Below are 5,671 nucleotides of genomic sequence, written 5' to 3'. Positions count from 1 at the left end.
GCTGGTGCATAGTAGGGAATGTGGAATATCCACTCAATACCGTGCTCTTTGGCCCAGCTCTTTACAAGGTTGTTCTTGAAATCAGTTCCGTTGTCTGACTCAATCCTCTCTGGAGTTCCATGTCTCCACAGGATTTGTCTCTCCAGACCAAGAATGGTGTTGCGTGCAGTTGCATGTGGAACTGGATAAGTTTCCAACCATCCAGTGTTTGCCCCTACCATAGTAAGCACATACTGCTTACCAGAATGTTTGCATAATTAGAAGGAGCAAGTTTGATGATCTTTTTAGCAAGACCAATACCCACAGGAATGTCATCAGGATTCAGAGTTTCATGTTCACCATAGAGTAGCTCTCTAACAGCAAATTCTCTCAAGCGCTTACTTCCCTCATCTATGGTAGTCCAGGGTTTAGGATTCCATGGAAGATCATTTCGGGAAGGGTATCTCAGGGCAACTGCTATTAAAAGGCGTATCCACAGATTAACCTTTCCGAGAGCTTCGCCTAGATGTCTATCTATTCCATTGTCCCTTGAGAGAGTTCCTAACTGAGCTGCTGACTTGTCTCCAACTGTTAGAGCTGAAGCACCTGTATCATAACATCTACTAAGCCAAGCTAGAACTGGCTCCTTATCTGCTCTGGTGAAATCTTTATGGACATTTCTCAATTCCTCCCGTGGAGAAGAGCACTCCAAAATATCATCTTCATCTTCATCTCCCTGAATTCTTTGCCCGTAAAATCCTGCTGTCATTCTCCTAAGGATCTTTTTAAGCTGAGAACCACCTTTGCCAGCTGCCTTCCTAACTTCATCTCTATCCTGCTTTGATCTCACTAGGTTAGCTAGATCTTTAAAACAAACCTTCTCTTCCTCCTGAGCAGGATCTTTTAGAGTAGAGGGCCCCTCACCAGGATCAGTCTCCTCCTCTTCTTCTCCATCTTTGCCCTTTCCAGCTCTAGTCTTTAAAGGAGCCACCTTAACTGGAGCTGTGTTTGAATTTACAGCCACCTTAATGGAAGCTGACAGGTCCTGAGATAAATCAGCTGCTGGGGCAGTGACTTCCGGTCCCACTGAGGGAGTGGGTGGAAGTGACGTTGCTCCGTTAATGGCCAACGGAGAAGAAGGAGAAGGAGTAGGCGCCATGTTGATACCAGCCGATGCCCTTGGCTGCTTGCTAGAATCAGCAGAAAAGTCATTTAGAGCTGCCTTACCAATTAACTTTTTAGCCTTCTTTTTAACTGACATGGGTTCTCCACAGTCCTCGTCACTAGATGACTCTGGGACTGATCGAGAGCCACGGCGTTTTCTTTTTGATCTAGTTTTAATAACAAAACAAGCTCTGGACACCTTTCTCTCTCGCCGCAGAGAAATCAGGAGATACACGATAATTATCACCAGCAGCAGAATTATAGACATGAAATAAATCACCTTTGGATCCCAGGCATCACCTAAAGTTACTGTCTCCTCAGGCGGAATCTTAAAACCCTTTATCTCAATTGGGAGAGTGGTGGATGTAACATTCCTGTATCTCACTGGCCATAATAAATTAATACATTTTCCATACCATAATTTAACTCTATACATAACCCACATATAAATTGTCCGCACCAAATATTTACCCAGGTAATCCAAAATCAAACCCAAACAATATCTGTAAATCAGAGCCCCAAAAATTGAAAAGAATAATCGCTCCACAAACCACAATACCTTCATGTTTGCTAATTCAGCTAGAAAACACTAAATCAATCAAATAATAAATTGAACTAATTATCTGCCGCACGTTGGGTACGCCAATAAAAAAAATAATGTGGTGGGTTTGGAAGGGGTAAGGCCAAGAAGCCTCCTCCCTTCCCCTTTGTAAAGTAAAAGGAAAAAAAAAATTGAAGGGAAAGGAAAAAAAAACTCGCAAGCTGAATTAGCAAAGCAGTGGAGCTATATTTACAAAGCAATGTAGGGTTTGCAGGGGAATATTTACAAATTTACAATATCTACAATATATACAAAGATATGCAACAGAGTAACACAGAAATGAGAGTGACCCCCCTCAGCAGAGAGGGGTTCCCCACCTCCGCTCTCCCCTCTCTCCCCCCCTTTCCCCAGAATGGGATAGAAAGAGAAAGAAAAGAGAGGGAAAAAAAATGTTAGAAGCAGTTTGTGTTAATTGGAAAGGAGTCAATACAGGCCTGGTATCTTATCGGCCTCAAGGCCGAAGCCTTGGCAGAAAGCCCAGCACAGAAAGCTGTTGCCTGAAGAAGAGGCGGAAGCAAGACTGATAGAAAAGTCCAGGAAATGTCCAGTTCACTCCCAGTTCCGAAGGTGCTTCCTCCCACTCGTCCAATGAAATTAATTTAGACTATTCCTTCCGTTTACCAACTTCCGTCCACCATATTCCCTTTCTTAAGGGGGCAACGTCAACCGGCCACACTTATGATAGGGAAAACACTGCTTTTATTTACCCTGGAACTGAATCAGAGCAGTTTCCATTTGTGAACTGGAGAGCAGTAACCTAATTCCTGCCACATGCGTGTATTCCCTGGAGAATGTGGGTCTTGCTAGGGAACAGTTTGGGTCAAAGACTGCTGGCACTGCACACAAAAAATAAAGAGAACAGTGGAAAACAAGCATTTAATTGGATTTTATCAGAAGAACTGCCAAATGAATACAGTGCCATGAAACTTTACCTGCAACTCTTCATTAAAGTTCTTCTGTCTGAAAAAGCTACACCTTCTTATCTGTGCTGTTACTTGAGCAACATCTCACAGCATCTGAGGTTGGAGGCACACTTCTAGGATATTGTGAGTGTGTCATTGCCAAGTCTGTAAATACAGTTCATGTTTGTTGGCAGTTCCTCTGTCCATTAATATTACATCATTTCTAGACCAACCCCATGATAATGAAAACAGATTTGGTCCAAGTAATTCAGCTTCTGACTTAAAAGTCCCCAGTATAAAAGGTGACATCAGTCCAGAGATGCCATGTATTCTGAACAGCTTGCTTCCTTTTCCAGTACCTATCTTGTTTGTGAACTTTGAAAAAAAGAGCTAAAACCAAATCTGTTATAAACCAAATGCAATTGCTGGGAGCTCAGATCCTTTGGAATCAGCATAGCTATTGAGTATCTTCTGTGATTCTGTGAATTTTTAATGTGCTGTGTCACCTGAACATGAGCTGGCAGTGTGCCCAGGTGACCAAGATGGCAAATGGCATCCTGGCCTGTATCAGGAGTAGTGGGGCCAGCAGGAGCAGGGAAGTCATTCTGACCCTGTACTCACCATTGGTTAGGCCACATCTTGAGTCCTGTGTCCAGTTCTGGGCCCCTCAGTTTAGGAAAGATGTTGAGTTGCTGGAACATGTCCAGAGAAGGGCAACAAAGCTGGGGAGAGGTCTGGAGCACAAGCCCTATGAGGAGAGGCTGAGGGAGCTGGGGTTGCTTAGCCTGGAAAAGAGGAGGCTCAGGGGAGACCTTATTGCTGTCTACAACTACCTGAAGGGAGGTTGTAGCCAGGTGGGGGTTGGTCTCCCAGGCAACCAGCACCAGAACAAGAGGACGCAGTCTCAAGCTGTGCCAAAGGAGGTTTAGGCTGGATGTTAGGAAGACATTCTTCACAGAAAGACTGATTGGCCATTGGAATGTGCTACCTAGGGAGGTGGTGGAGTCACCATCCCTGGAAGTGTTTAAAATAAGACTTGATGGGATGCTTGGTGCCATGTTTTAGTTCATTAGATGGTGTTGGGTGATAGGTTAGACTTGATGATCTCAAAGGTCTTTTCCAACTTGGTTAATTCTGTGAATAGCAGTTGCTGTAAGTAAGAAAAGAATGAAGAAAAAGTTCAATATTTCCATCAGTCTCTTGCAGATTCTGCCTGTTTTATACTAAATTCATGACCTTTTAACACAGATCAGTCATGATGTTCAATAATGGGAATATTCCGCAACTTCTCTGAATTGTTTTTTCAGCTGCATCTTTGTGTAATTTCTATACTTTGATTGCAGCTAGACAAAGGTATGGGGTGACGGAGAATGGAATCAATACGGCTGACCCATATGATCGAGTATTGTTCCTTTATTGTTCCAGTGTTGCAGGCCGATGGTGCAGGCCTGTAGTGCAGGTATAGTACAGTAAAGTAAAGTGTAGGAAGAAGAAGAGACAGGAAAGGCAGAAGTGTGTAGCAAGGGATCTTCTACAACTTATATAAACTCGGAGTGCCTTGTTGGCACGGCTTCATTGGTTCCCTATGAGTGACCACACATCGCACTATTACAGATTATTGGTCCAACTACTAATGACACAACGAGGTTGTTGATGCAGGTGCATGTCCTGTTGTCCCAAGATAACTGTCCATGTTTATAGCTACCAGTGTCTTGTTTTAGTTACATGCTGCAGGCACAGCACTGTTTTGCTCCACTGCTAGCTGGCTCTGCATTTATGCTGAGCATGGCCTACCACCATGTCAGGCTCTAGGCCTGCACTGCCAGATTGCTCACACTGCTCGTCGCTGGCATTGTGTGGTGAAGGCACATTATGCCCCAATACTGAATCTTGTCCCAGCATGTGGGCAAGTTCCCCCTCCTCCTGGAGGGAGACAAAAGCCAAGGCATTAGCCAGGCTTGCACGCACCTAGCGCATGCAGTGCTTGTGCTTACACCAAGTATGGGCATAATTCTAGCTTCACGCTTTCTATAGGCTGAAGCCAGTTGCTTATGAGAGTGCCCATTGGTCAAGCCCAGCCTCGAGGAATCTATAAGTATCACCCCAGTTGGTGAACACGTTGCCCCCTCATTTACTTTGTCTCTGTGCTTGCTCGAGAGAGTAACTCTCGAGCTGCAGTCTTTGCCATTGAGCTTATTGTTATTAGCTTCTGTTATACATGCACGCATACTGGAAGCCTCTGCATCGTTGAAGAAGCCCAGAGGGAGGACCTTCGCTGAGCCTGAGGAGTTCAGCGTTGCTGCAGCCAGCCGTGCCGATCGGGAGAGCCCATCGTGCCACCGGAGGACTGGACCAGCCCCCGCGGGTAAGATCTGCCCAGTTGCCGGGGAGAAGGGACTTGATCAATACCGAGTGCCGCTCTCTCAGAGCCGCCGAGTGCCGCTCTGAGCCCTGTGAATTCCAGGGAAAACCAGAGCATTGTTCGTGCTTGTATTGCACCGGACCCGGGACCACTACGAGAGTCCTGTTGCTCCTTTAACCTCGGTAAAGAGAATCCGCCGCCTAACGCAGCCGCATTCTCCCCCTGAGGCTGTTTGCATCAGCCCCGAGAACCGCCGTGGTTGGGCCGACCCCCGTAGCTTCGCCTGCTTCCGTCGTTCGAGCCCACCTACCGGCCACCGTCGTCCTGCCCTGCCGTGCGAGCCGACTTCTGAGGGCCGATCCCACGGACCGACCCCAACCAGGACCGATCCCTGTTGTCTGAAGGGGATTGAATATTGTCCACGTGCTTTCCACCCACTAGCACTCAGTTCAAAGTATCTGCGTCTAGCAGAGTAAGCGCTGACGCATAGAAAGATTATAATACTGCTGTGTATAGCCAGAAGCCGCCCGCGTCCCGCCGAGTCTCCATCTAGTGGCCAAGCGGCGGAACTGCACCCTTCGTTATATAAATATAGAAAGGGTTTATAGATAGTTCAATTACGTTAAAATCATAACACTAAGCCAGTTGTGGAATGTATTTCAC

Source organism: Melanerpes formicivorus, unplaced genomic scaffold (assembly GCF_026170545.1).
Source record: "Melanerpes formicivorus ecotype bairdi unplaced genomic scaffold, bMelFor1.0.p_v2 SCAF_145, whole genome shotgun sequence".
NCBI lineage: Eukaryota > Metazoa > Chordata > Aves > Piciformes > Picidae > Melanerpes > Melanerpes formicivorus.
The sequence above is the reverse complement of the archived record's forward strand: the minus strand, read 5'-3'. Positions refer to the sequence as shown.